This window comes from Anastrepha ludens, chromosome 2, assembly GCF_028408465.1.
Source record: "Anastrepha ludens isolate Willacy chromosome 2, idAnaLude1.1, whole genome shotgun sequence".
Taxonomy (NCBI): Eukaryota; Metazoa; Arthropoda; class Insecta; order Diptera; family Tephritidae; genus Anastrepha; species Anastrepha ludens.
Genome location: NC_071498.1, coordinates 172,581,482 through 172,596,584, shown reverse-complemented (window position 1 = coordinate 172,596,584; position 15,103 = coordinate 172,581,482).

The following is a 15,103-nucleotide window of genomic DNA, read 5'->3' as shown; positions in this document are numbered from 1 at the left end:
TTTATTTTTTTCAAAGCTTTGAAAATTTTGCTCAAAGAGACTTTTTTATGAGGCTTAAAGACTTAAAAAGTGTTGTAATTCCCTTTTCGATAAAAAATTACTGTCGGTGTTTTGTGTTGATGAATTTATTAATTTTTGTAGAATATAGCCACTGTTTTTACGAGGCACCTTTTTCTTTGACAAGTTCTTTTAAATAGGAAATTTGTGAACTAAAATATCTTCCAAAAATGTAGGGGTTTCCAATAATAGGTGCTATTTTGAACTACGCTATTAATAAAAATGGAACAATAAACTCTTAAACAACGCATTGAAATTATTGAAATTCACTAGAAAAATGGTGAAAATTTGGCAGACGGATGGACGGTTCGTAAAACTCGAACATTTTCGGGGCATCGTGAAGCACCTTTTCGGACCGCAAAACAGAAATTGGTGAACAAATTCGAGCTGCTGGGACAAGTAAGTGATGTGAAAAATAAAACCCGTGCACGTGGCTTAAGAACAGCCGAAAATATTGTTGTTGTAGCCGAAAGTGTTGAAGAAAGCCCAGGTTTGTCCATTCCTCGTCGTTCTGGAGTGGAATTAGGCATTCCACAGACGTCATTACACCGTATTTTTCATAAATATTTGGGTCTTAAGGCTTATAAAGTCCAGTTAGCACAAGAACTCAAGCCGGCCGATCATCAACAACGTCGTGTCTTTGCTGATTGGGTCGTTGAAATGCGTGAAAATGATCCGGAATTCCATCGAAAAATCATCTTGAGTGGTAAGGCCCATTTCCACCTCGGTGGCTTCGTCAACAAGCAAAATTGTCGGATCTGGGGCTCAGAAAATCCAAGAGTCACCGTGTGACTGTTTGGTGCGGTTTTTGGTCTGGCAGAGTCATTGGATCTTACTTTTAGGAAAATGAACCTGAAGCAACAGTTACGGTGAATGGATTGCACTATCGAGAGATGATTAACGATGGACGGAATTGTATGGTATTGATCTGGACAATGTTTGTTTTCAACAAGATGGCGCTACGTGCCACACAAGCAACGAAACCATTGATCTTTTTGATCAAAATAACACCCTTTACTTTTTCCAACAAATCTGGCCATATGGCGTCAATGGTGGCTTGAATAGTGCAATAAATCGATTGTTTGAAGACGGCTCTCTCAGTTTTATTTCTATTCTGCTAAAATTTTGCATTTGACTGTTTTTTGGTATGATCTGAATTATTTCTGAAAACCATTGAGATCGATTTAATTTAACGTATGCTGTAAGGTTGTTTCCAAATGGGGTTTCTGTGGGTCAAAGCCCACTTTCAAATACTGTTATTTCAACAACCGGATATCATTTCACACAACTGAGCACACCATTAAATTTAGAAGGCTATTATTAATTGAACCGCGAGTATTCTGGCCTAAAAAAAGTTGGAAAATCGGGCCAGTGTGGAGAAATATGCGTACATTCTGAAATCTATTGAATATTAAACTTAGGTTAGGTATGGCAGCAGCATCGCTTATAGAGACAACGATGCCACTTAGACCACGAAATGGGTCCGTTGTGAGCAACTTAGTTAAAATATTTTCTTCTTAAAGGCAAACCAATACTACTAAATAACTACATGTTGCTGTATGATACTGTGTAAAAAGTTAATTCAACAACAATTGTGGAGTTGCCTAAATTACCTACAACGTATTTTCCTATTATTGATTACCTATTATTTGGTCATAGAACGAAGTGGGGAGATAAGGCATAAAAGGGGGAGCTCCAACTATAATTTCAGAACTTTAATAACTAAATAAATATAAGGAGCAACTAACTATAGAATACCAAGTAGCTATGAATAAACGGCCTGGAGCATCGGAAGTTGGGAAAATTGTTGCTTTCACTACTTCACTCTAGGCTTTTTTGGGCAAACTACGTTGATATTTTAGAAATCTAGAATGCAAATACTAGGTCAACAAATAAATACATTTTAAGCTTTTTGTAGCCCAGAGTTAAATTTTTTACGACTAATTGAGTATTTATTTAATTATTTACTCTTCTAATATTTATTTACCTATTTTATTATTTAATAGTAATAAGTACATAATAAATTACCTTTTCGAATCACATTCAAAATCGATTCCAATGGGTTTTTTACTCAACAATCTTCTAGGCAAAAATATATACTATCGGGATATGTATGAGAGAATTACGCCATATTTACTACTTTTACATACTTTCAAACATAGTCAGGCAGCTTTGAAAGCCCTTCTCTGAAATACAATCACCTCAAAAATGGTAAATGACTGCCATAATTTTCTTAACACGTTGGGACCTTCAACACTGTATTATTAGGTTGGATTTGTGGGCATGAGGGAAGTGAAACAGTGGACCATCTAGCTTAAAACGAGCAAAAAAGTGTCTAATTGGTCCTCAGCCTTTTTGTGGACTTACTAAACGTCACATTAGCGATGATTATCTATCTCGTGCCAGAGTTCATGAGTGGTTTACGCATTTCAGAGATGGTTGTCAGGACATAAATGACAATGAACGGCCCAAAATTAGTAACCACAGAAAACTCCATCGAAATTGTTCGTAAATTTACCAAAAAAGAGATATTCATGGTGGAATCGAAGTTGAATATATCCACAAGATCGACTTATCGCATTTTAACTGATCATTTGGGCTCACGAAAGGTTTGTGCACGTTTCATTCCACACAACTTAACTGAGTACCAAAAATTGCTCAGAACTCAACATTAGAAAGACCTCATTAAAGAGGCGAGAAAAGCCAAGAACTTCCTTTACAACATTGTAACTGGTGATGAAACGTGATGTTTCCAACATAAACCTGAAACTAAGCGTCGACGTGCCGAACGATATGAAGTGTTACCTATTCAAAACACCATAACTTTTTTGCGTGATATTAGTTTTTTTTGATTTCAAAGACAGAATTGTTCAAAAATGGTTACAATTTTAACAAACTTATATTCACTTTAGCTCGATATGACCACCTTTTGCCTTGACTATAGCCTTCAAATGGTCAAAAAATGAGTTGCATGCTGCTTGAATGTGATCTTGAGGTATTTTGGCCCATACTCGTACAGTCGCTTTTTCTGCGGATCCATACTGGCATATTTTTTAGTCCTCACCTTGCTCTCCAAAATGGGCCAGATGGAATAGTCCATCGGATTTGCGTCTGGCGAATTCGAAAGCCATTGTGTGGACGAAATGAAGTGTGGAACATCATTTTTTAACCATTCTTGGTTTACACGAGCTTTATGAGACGGTGCCGAGTCCTGTTGGAACGTCCATGGTCTACGACCGAAATGTTTGCGTGTCCACGGCACTAAATCAGCTTCTAAAACATTTTCCCGATAATAAGTCGCATTCACTTTGACACCAGGCTCGATAAAAACGATTGAAGAGCGTCCGTCAGCGGTCACTGCGGCTCAAGCCATTACTTGCGATGGGAAATTGCTTCGAGTGGCCATACGTAGGCTCAAATTCTCGTATGAGCGTTTGATCAAGTAAACACTATCGTTTTGAGTGTTTATGAACTGCTCAATTGGGAATTTTTTTTCATCAGAAAACACAATGTTAGGAAATTCGCCACGTTCGTGCAAGCGCAACCACTCCTTTGCTCTTTCGCGCCAAATTTTTTTTGCTGTGGTGAAAGATCGTGTCCTTTGGAACTTGTAAGCCTTGACCTTGAGCTCATTTTTCAATATGCGTCGAATGCTGTCTGGCGATATTCTCAGTTCTTTGGCCATTTTTCTGGCGTTGTTGCGGTTTTTTTTGGTCCACCTCCATAGCGTTTTGCAATGCTGCCAGTATCATTGTAACGTTTTATAGTGCAATACACAAACATTTTATTCACTTTGAGGTGACTGAGCTCACGTACAATGGCTGGTTATGATTTTCCAGCCCATTATAACGCAATCACACTATTACGTTTGAATTCCATCACAGAAAAAAAAATTCAGCAAAACTGAGACGCAAATGCTTTTGATGGCTTATAAACAAAATATTGAACTTTCATTAGAACAATTTTGACTTTGACGTCATAAGCTGTTTTACAGATACAAGCAGTGTGAAGTTGGTAACACTTCATATCGTTCACCCTGTAAGGTCTCAGGCAGCCACTACCTACGAAATCGCGTTTGGAGAAGTCCAAAATCAAGTCGATGCTCATTTGTTTTAACGATTCCAAGGGAATTATCCACAAGAAGTTCGTGCCAACGGGCCAAACCGTCAGTGCAATTTTCTATCTTGGCGTTTTGAAGCATTTTTTGTATTGCATTCGTCGAATTTTCCCTGAATTACGCGAAGGATGAAGCTGGCGTTTATTGCATGATAACTCATCGATCCACTCTTGCGACCGATTTTTTGACTAGAAATCGCATTTTAATCATCAATGACTCACCGTGTTCGCCCGACATGGTTCCCTTCTACCTAGTCGGATAATTGCATTTGGCCATGAAAGGAAAACGTTTTGCGTCCCTAGAGGCCATCCCAAAGGCTTGTACTGACATCCTGAAAGACATTCCGGTCAATCACCTGAAACATTCTTTCGAAAAGTTTTTAGATCGCGCAAAACAGTGTATTGAGGCCAGAGTGGAGTACTTTGAATAAATGAACTGGAAGTTATCGGAACCAAGCTCCATTCGTTTCTATTTTAGCTTAGTCTTGTCCATTGTGGACTTCACCTTGTAAAGAGTGGTTAAATTTTCAGGGCCGATGTTGAATGTGAACCAACACCTTACCGCCAAGTTTTTTTCTTTTGTTTCTAACATTTTTTCAATTTCAGACTAATTCAATTTGAACCATGGAAAGATATACAATCGAGCACGCGTTAAAGTTATTCAGGCTTATTATGAAAACGGGCGTTCAAATCAAAATATCGCGCATTTCGTGATTTTTTCGGTCAATTTAATCGTCCAAATGTGCGTACAATCGGAAAAATTGTGCAAAAGTTTGAGCAAACCGGGACTGTAGGAGATGTGAAAACACTAGTGCGTGCTCGTACAGCTCGTACCGCAGAAAATATTGCTGCTGTTCGCGATAGTGTGGGTGAAGAGCCGTCCACCTCTCACGCTCGTCGCTGATGAACATTATGCATAAAGACCTGCACTTACACGTTTACAAGGTGCAATTGATTCAAGAACTAAAGCCTCTTGACCATTTCAGGCGTCGTCAATGGACAGAATGGTGGCAGGAAATGGTGAATGGCAACAGTGATTGACCAATTTTCGAAGAAAATCACCTTCAGTGATGAGGCACATTTTCATCCCAGTGGATTCGTCAATAAGCAGAATTACCGCATTCGGGCGAATGATAATCCAAGAGTGATTGCCGGAAAACCAATGCACCAACAAAGAGTGACTGTTTGGTGCGGTTTATGGGCCGGCGGCACTATTGGGCCGTATTTTGTCCAAAATGAGGCCGGTCAGGCAGTTACTGTGAATCGTGTTCGCCATCGTGAGATGATAACGAACTTCTTATGGCCTGAATTGGAAGATATGGATGTTGACGATATGTGGTTTCAACAGGACGGTGCCATTTGTCACACAGCTAACGAAACAATGGCTCTTTTGTGCGAAAAATTTGATGGCCGAATAATCTAATGTCATGGCGATGTCAATGGGACGTCAAGATCATGTGATTTGACACCGTTGGACTTCTTTCTTTGAGGTTATTTGAAAGAAAAGGTGTACGTCGATAAGCCAGCAACAATTCAAGAGCTAACGGATGAGATAATTCAGCACATTAACGGCATAGAACTTCAATTATGCCTCAGCGTCGTCATAAATTTGGACCATCGGATGGAGGTGTGCCGCCGAAGCCGCGCTATACCAGTATTATCATAATAAAGATAAATGACAATAATTTCCTAAAACACTTGTATTTTATTCAAAATCAACACCGGGCCTTGAAACTTAACCACCCTTTACATTCAAATGTATATATGCGCGAGCCTTTTTTTTTGTTACTTTCAAATCGTGGTTTCTTCAGTGTTTAATGGACGGTTATTGAATTGATTTGTTTTAAGTAGTTGGTGTTATTGTAGTTGCTGTTGTTTCTAAACGGACGTACTAGAAGTATCATGTTGTTACTTCTGCCTTTGCTTACAAAACTTTTTTCTATTTTCTTCGTTTTTTTCTTTGTGCTTTGTTTTCTTTTATGCCACTCTGTGGTTGTTATTGCATTGCATGCACTTGCAATAGTTTTCCAAGAAGTTGTATTGCGCTGTGTGCGCTTCCTTCGAGTGACGTTGCGGATAATTTTCTTGCTTACGCCATTTCTTACATACATACACACGTGCACACATACATGCACACATCTTTGCACTCTAAATGCTTGGCTATTTTCCTTTACATATGCAATTATTCGCGCTCACACATACATACATACACAGTAAATGCATAACTGTGTGTTTGGTTATTTGTTTACTGCCACGAATTCAATAAATATTCGATTTGATCGCGTGTGATTGTTAATGTTGAAGTTTCATTTTTAATGGAAATTGATACTGGGGTCGTTTTTTTGTTTCTTTTTCTTCTCTACTTGTTGTTGTTTTCGTTGCAATTCCTATTTTCTTATGCATGTTTTTTCTTTAGATTTCTGTTTACAAGTTCGTTGGTTGCACGCACACACACTTACACATGCATGGATGTATGCGCGTATGTGTGCATGCATGCAGTTTTGTATGGCTTCTGTTCGCTCTGCTGTTTACCAAGAATTCAATTAAGATGTTGTTAGTGGCTCTGTTTTCCATGTATTCACTTAAAATTTGTTTTCAATTCACGTCAATTAAATTTTCCTTTTGCAACGTAGCGATTTAATATAGTATACATATAAACATTTGTGCATATGTATGTGTGCATATGCACTTATATCGAATAATAAATGATGAATGGTGTTTTTATTTTCGAAAAGTGGTGAGTGGTTTGGCAATCTCGAAAGTAAAAAGATAATCATGAAATGGAGAATTTAGTGGCAGCGCTAAATGAAAACTTGAAAAATGAGTTTGAAAAAGAAAATACGTATGTGCATGTATGTATGTATGTATGTACTTATGTATATGTATGTATGTTGCAGTAGTAAGTAAACGCTAATGAAAGGTTCTATTCAACAGAATTAAAAAACAAAAATACTTCACAGTAATGAATATTCGTATGAGACGAGCGAGTATGAAATAAGAAAATATTGAGAAAATATAAAAAAATACAATATTTTGTAAGGGATGTGGTACATATCTCAGGGAATGCCGAGTCTCTCTCTCGATTGCATCAGAATTCTTCGACACAAGGATAATTTGGATACCTGGTCACAGTGACATTGCTGGAAACTGCGAAGCTGACGAGCCGGCCAGACAAGGGAACTGTGAGGTAGTGTACCCGCAGAAGGAGAGAATCGGGATCCCCTTGACAACCTGCGCTTTACTCCTGGAAAGATGGGCTTCCGTTCAACTCAGCTATCGCTGGGCAAGTGGTATATACCTATGAAATGAGACTTTCAGCTATTAGTCCATATGCGTCGCTAGGAGTATTTTTATACCTTCCCAAATGTCTTGTTTTTTTCGTCTGTCATCTGTCAACAATATTCAGTTCATTGTTTGTTACGTTTCATACAACAATGCATTTTTGTCGCTCTTAGAAATGTCGAAGTTCGTGCCTTCAAACTACGATTTCGAAAAACCACTTGTGAAATGCTGCTCTCCCGGTTCAAAAGGAAGTCTTTTTTGCATTGAATCGTCGCGGGTGATGAAAAATTGGTGTATTTCTCCAATTCCAAGCGTAAACGATCGTAAACGGTCCGCTCGACCACGAGCCAAAAACAACGGCCAAACCAAATAGCTTCGGCCGCAAGGTAATGCCGTTTGTTTTCTGGGATAGATCTTGTGGTGACAAGGAGCCAAGATGGTCAGTGCCAAAGACCTCACACTTGATTCGAGCGAAGGCTGGGCAGACGTAGAAAAAGTGGTCCGCCGTCTCAACCTCCTCTCCACATGCTGGGCAGAGTGCACTGTCTAAGATGCGCCCACCTTTTTCATGTGCTTTGCCCATAGAAAGTGGCTCGTCATCAGTCCAACCAGCCTCCTACAGTCCCCTCTGCTTAGTGAGGTGGTTATATTGTAATAGGCTAAAAGGTTTTCTAGATGTAGCCTCATTTTTAATAATAAATAAATAAAAGTAAATCAGTTTTTGAAGTACTGTTTGTGTCGGTCGCATAGTAATCGGCTCTCTATACAAAACAGATTTTCAATTGTAATTAGTGCGAAAACTGAAAATAAAACGTTATTAAAGCAAGTGCGAAGGTGTAGTGCTTCTATCGTGATAAATGTGGGTGCTACCTTGGACACAATAAAGAAAAATAGACTAAAACTTTATAAAATTACCTAAGCTTTTGTATTGTGGTGTTGGAGCTGGTATATATTCTCATAGACTTGGAATTCAAAAGTCTGTGCGTCTCCCTAATACCAGCAGTGTCTTCCAGGCGGAAGTACTGGCAATTGGGGAAGCCTGAAGGCTACTACTAATCGCAGATCTCTCTTTTAAGGGCAATATCGCTATTCTTTCGGATAGCCAAGCTGCAATCCAGGCACTGGTCGCGGCTACAACAACCTCTAAAGTGGTGGAACAAAGTAGGAATAGCCTCACCAACTTGAGTGAAAGCTATAAAGTTACCTTAATCTGGGTGCCGAGACATCGGAACATTCAAGGTAATGAAACAGCCGATGCGCTGGCAAGAGGGGGGATCTGCCATTCTTGCAGAATCGGTATTCACACCATTAGGTGCGGTCAAGAATGCAATTTCCCTAAAATACCTTCGAATCGCAGATTGTAGATGGAGAGACCACACGAAATGCAAAATCGGCAGGACGTTATGGCCCACCTACAACCTCAAGCAATCGTCCGCATTGGTAAACATGAAACGATGGGACGCTTGTAGACTAACGGCATTCATAACTGGCTTCTGGTCTATCGGATAACAAGCCGCCAAAATGGTTATCCCCCACAATACATACTGTCGCAGTTGTAAAGAACCGGAGAAAAAGGAAACAATCTTCCATTTCCTCTGTGAATGCGCTGCCCTATGGAAGGACAGAATGTTAACCCTGGGCAAACCGCTGTTCGAGAGTCTAGAGCAACTGTCTGGCTTAGACGTCAACAACCTGATAAGGTTCCTAAACCCCACAGACTGGATATAGTCTTGCTGTAAATAACTGTTAAACATTTTGGTAATGAGGATGTGGCAACCAAATGGTGCGGAAGCGCTAGTTGGATTCTGGATGAATCACCACTCTAACCAACCAGCCAAACAACTTTTTGGCGTTAAATTTCCTTGGTGCCTACTGTTTGGGGCGTTTTTTGGTGCCTCCGTTTTTGTAAATTTTGTCTATTTGTATTCTCTGCAAGTATTGTGAATCTATTTAGATATATGTTATTTTTCTCTCTTTCTCTCTCTCTCTCTCTCTCTCTCTCTCTTTCTCATTCCCTCTCGGGTCGCTCCCTCTTTCTTTGTCTGCTTTGAAAGTTTCACTTCTGTTATGTGTACTCGCTACACGCACTTTTTTTTTAATTTTTGTAATTTTTGTATAAAGTTTGAAGCTTTGAGTTGTTTGGTTTTCATTTGAGAATGCTTTTATAAAAAAAATAAAAAAAAATTTAAGTTGATATTTCGTCGCACTCCTCTTATTTTGAATCCAGGTATATGTCTTCACTCATCTGTCGGGTCTCTCTTGTTACTGTCGCAATTTTTGGCCACTCAGTCCTCAGCTCAAATGCATTAAATGCGTTTGATGCGCTTTACAACGGTTGCAAGTATGCCATGGCGTAAATGCTTCATGGTTTCAATCGATAACAAACAGATGAGCTAATATGACTACGTGCTTTGTACAACAATTAAACGAATACTCTTAATCATTTGGCTTTTCTTAATTTTATTTTTCATTTCATTTTATGCTTTTTTAATTTTTTTTTTGGAATTTTCTTTTTTTTTCATTAACAATAAAAAAGTAATTTATTTTATGATTTCCATGCATCAATGCTAGACGTCGAGCAAGTGGTGCTTGTGTTGGGCGCGAATGTGTATGGCGGTCACTGGAAGCCAATAAAATTACGCTTGAATTCTGCGTCGTAAATTACAAAAACACGAAGTTAATTTAAGCGCCATAAAAATGAGCTAAGCGCAGAACTTCAACCATGCGAAAGTTTCGCTTGTACTATTTTTGGCTTTAGTCCTTCGCTACAGCGTATATTTCTACTACTTTCTCTTCCTTACAAAACATTTTTGTTTTCATACTTTTTTGCGGTTTTCCATAAGAAAAAAACCACAACAACAAAAAGCGAAATTAAATGTTAGTTTAATAACTTCATTTGAACAAGCAAGGAGATAAGGCGGTCATAAAATCAACACTACAAAATACTGTTGCTCGTAAAAATCGTGTTTATTCGCCTGTGTGCATGCAACAATTAACCTCAACGTAACACTCCCCGCACGAGGCCACCCGCACACGCACACGGATCAAAGTGCGCTCGCAGGAGTGGGGCCAATAAAATGCGGGCACCTAACCGAAAAACATGACAATTTACATGTTGTAAAATTATTAACAAATATACCAAATAGCGAGTGGAGAGGAAGGAGCAGCAAATGCCAAACTGCCAAACCCTAATTTCTCACCGGCGAAATGCAAATGAGCAAAGGCAAATATGTGCATATGTGTGTGTGTGTGCGCCAGCAATGCCAATTGATATGAAGAATGAATGAATAACAGAGCAATGTGGCAATGAAAACTATGCCAGCAGGTGTGTGGGCGTTGCACAGGCAAAGGGGGGTGTGGGTTGCATGAGCCAAGCGCCTAGTTGTGCGCACCAAATTTTGGGCTGGGGTGGAAAAACACGCATATTTAATTAGCTACAAGCAGCTGGTGGAAGTGCGTTGCTCGCTTTATTTAGAAATATGAGCTCCGTTTGGTAGAAAAAAAACAAGAAACACAAAAAAAAAACATAGACTCGCGCCCAAAGCATAAATAAAATATGTCATGAGCGCGTCACTTCAACGCCAAATCCGCCTTCAATCCACACCTGAGCACTCGGACAGTCGGCCAGTCAGCCTTTTGTGTTGCTAATTCACGCAAAGTTTTGCACTTCCGCTGCTGTGGCGCAAGAAAGCAAAAATTAGAAATAAAAATAAAAATTAAAAGTATTGCGATTTTGCTTCTAACGCACAGTTGGCTTGTTCTTTTGTAGGCGTACACGCAATCAAATTGTTTGGCGCAATGTGTGAAGGTGTGCGTAGGCGAAACTATCTGAAATGCGCGCTCAGTGTGTGGTTTGCTGGCAATGTGCGCTTATTTTTTTTTTTTCGAAGCGTTTTTGCCTGCGTTAGGGTGCGTGCTTTGTTCTGACTTCACCCATTTGACCAGTTGACATGTGACTCGCGACCCATTTCGGCTCGTTGATTTCATTCGTTCTGAATTCATGCTGCTCTAAGTTTTAATATGGAAATCAAGCTCACTTATCTTAATTAGCAATTCAATGTTAAAACAAGAACGCGCCAACCAAGCGTGTGAGCAGTCAAATGTTCAGGCAGTTCAGCTTGGTCGGCGCGTAGCTGTGAGTGAAGCATGCGAATGGCCAACACATATAAGTATATATGTGTGTGTGTGTCGTAGGGTGATCGGTTATTAGAATATTTTTTAAACATTTTTTTTATATATGTAAATCTTTATTTATTGAGCCACTGATTTAATAACTTTACAGACAGTAGAGAGTACAAAATAACTTATAGGATTAAAAATATTTAGAATTAAAAAAAATAATTGAAATTGAAATGAAGCGGCACAGCTTGATCGAAATTTGAATAGGTCGAGTCAAGAGATTTGGTGGAGGAAAGAAGAAAAGTATCAGAGAAAGGGAGAGAAAAGAATAGAGGCAGAGACAGAGGCAAAGGTAGTTAGATAGTCCTGTGAAAATTTTCCAGTTTCTTTGGCAAATCTGTAAATACCCTTCAGTTTTATATTACTCATTCTCGCGACATCGAAACCCAAAACTCACCTTCAGTGAAACGTGTGTCTCCCAAGTCAGCTTCTTATCCAAGACTACTCCTAGATATTTAACTTCATTGGAAATACCAAGCGTCACACCTTTCAGTGTTGCAAGACTAAGTCTATCCAATTTCCGTTTTCTCGTGAAAAAGACTGGGTGGTTTTGTTTGAATTGACGGAAAGACCTTGTCTCATGCACCAGTCATCGATTTTGCCCAGAATCCCCTGCACTTTCGTGCAAAGCCTCCTTAGGGATTTATCCAATGTTAGAGCGCAGACATCGTCCGCATATGCTTGAACATGAAAACCAAGTTCCTGCATCTCCGCTAGTAGAGAGTCTATGACGAAGCACCACAGCAGCGGAGAAAGAACACCCCCTTGGGGACATCCTTGCCTGGCCCTGACTGTGATTTGTTCATCAACGCTCCCACCAGCGGCTAACAGCCTCTCAGAGAGCATGGTATACCTATGTATATCCATTTTACAGTGGTTTGATTGACTCCGTGTCGTTCGGCAGAAGAACATATCGAGCCGAAAGTGGCATTATCAAAAGCCCCCTCAATGTCCATGAACACGCCCATTGAATAGTCGTCAGCTTCCAGCCGGGCTTCAATCTTGCTAACAAGATCGTGTAAGTCTGATTGACATGATTTTCCACTCTGGTAAACGTGTTGATTTCTAGTAATTGGACTTCTCGGCAATACCCCCACTCGAATATGTTTCTCCACCACTCGTTCTGGACTTTTTAACACGAACGATGTCAAACTGATTGGTCTAAAACTTTTTGCTAGGGAATAGTCATATTTTCCTGGTTTCGGAACCTCTCTTACGCGTCACCATTGAGTGGTATATGACCAAGTGAAAGACAAGCTGTGAAGATCCTTTTCAGGGCCTCAATCAGCCTGTCTCCTCTTTTCTTAAGCATTCCTGGATATATTTGGTCAGGTCCAGATGTCTTAATGGAACTGAGACTCTCAGTTTTTGCACTTTGGAGTGCACATTACTAACTACCCTATTTATATGACCACTAGATGTAAGTTTAGTGCTTAAAGAGCGAAGTGCCAATTTGAGAAAATTTATATTTTTGATTACTTCAAATTTTTGTCTATGACATTTAAACATAAATTTGTGAATCGCCAAGCTTTTGATTTTTAATTTTTTTATATAACATATAAAAGGAACCATTGTGTATTGGACCAGTAGATTTTTAGTAATGGCATACACGGACTTCCAAAATAACAAGTTTCCACGAAACTTTCTTTAGAATAAATTACATTCTTTATGAGATTTGCATTTCGACCTCTTGGACTTTTGTGCCCTTTACTAATCACAGTACCATATCCAGACCCAGTTCGTTTATTATACTCAGAAATAAGCTGGGTTGGAATGTGCGTATGTGCCTTTCTTTACGTTTAGTAAGAATTTCATGTTAGAATGTTTAAATTAAACAACGATAAAATTAAATCACATATTCTATTAGATGATAAACATAAGTATCGGGTCTTTTTTAGCTGTATGTGAATTACCGATATCGATACCGTCTATGGTTTGACGGCTGAGAATGGCGAGCTGTGTTGACTTTTCTTTTTCTCTGTTGAAAATAGTTTTCCAATACTTTGCTTTGGCAATCAAACGTACAGAACAGTGTTGTTGCTTTAGTGCCACCACCTTTAATGAATGCGCCTTGGCTGCAGTAAACAAAAAACAGGAGAGCAGAGCGTAAAAGTATAAAAAAAAATTCGTTTATCATATTAAATCATTTTATGTTTATTTAGTAAAAAAATTATGCAAAAATAAAATTGGATGATTAAACAGTTGCATTCTGTGAAAAGCATCAATTTTAATGTTTTAAAACCACTGTTTCACTGTGTTCACTGTGTATATGGGATATCAGAAGACATCCTGTCGCAGTCCTAATGGAAGTGTTTTGACAAGTCTGTATCTTCGTCCACTGCTGATCACTGGTTCTATGTGACCAGACAGGCCTAGCATAGTTTAAAACCGACGGCCTTTTGCTGTAAATGTCAATAGCTACATTGGCTGGCGGAGTTTCGAGATATAGAAATTAAAAGGCAAGGGTGAAAGGACACCACCCTGCGGATCTTCTTGCTTTATTTTCCTCTGTTTTGAGATTTGGTCTCAAAATAGTACCGACGAATGACGACCACTCAGGTAGTTCGCGGTCGACGGGAGTGTCGACTGTAAAATATTATCTAGTAGCGTGGCGTGACTGACAATGTCGAAAGCCTTTTTTAGGTCCAACGCTACTAGGGCAGTCCTCTAGCAGGGGCGGTTTTGGTTGAGCCCGCGGTTTATCTGAGTGCTAATGACGGTAAGAAGCCATACTGGTGTGAGGCTGGGGTTAGGTGTTTCGCGTAGATTGGGAGTAGAAGGGCTTAAAGAGTCTTCACTACTGGGGAAAGGAGGGTTATCGGCCGATAAGAATCCCTTCAGTTCGCGGGTTCCCGTACCGAAACCTGGTAGTGGGACCATTCTTCATGATTTCCACTTGTCAGGAATTATGAGAGTGGCCATGTACATATTGAAAGCCCTTGTGAGGTACTTTTCTCCCAATGGACCCAGCTTTTTCAATATCAGCATTTTTAGTCCGTCAGGGCCAATGTCTTTAGATGATTTCATTTTGTTGATGGCAGCCTGAACCTCATCGCTGTCGGCCGGAGGATGCAGTATGAATTTCTGGCTAAAATAGCTGGCGCATCTCTTCGGGTTCGACGCAATATAACCGTTAAAGGTGATATCCACCTTGTCGTTGTGCTTCGTGGGGTTCGACAGGGAGGATTACCATATCTTTGTTTACTTGAAAAACTTAAAGAATCGGTTCTGTATCCAGATATTCCACGGAAAATAGAACTAAATACATTTTCCTTCTTTCCATCTGTCGGTTTGAAAAAATCGACTCGACCAGTCTACTAATGTCCGTATATTTATAGACCTACCTGCACGCACTTGCTCTATTCACCAACCACCAGTGACAAACTTTATATCGCTATTTACTAGCTTTATTTAAATGCTTGTATTTGTAACTGTAGGTACTTTAGAAATGATATGAAATGAAATGTCT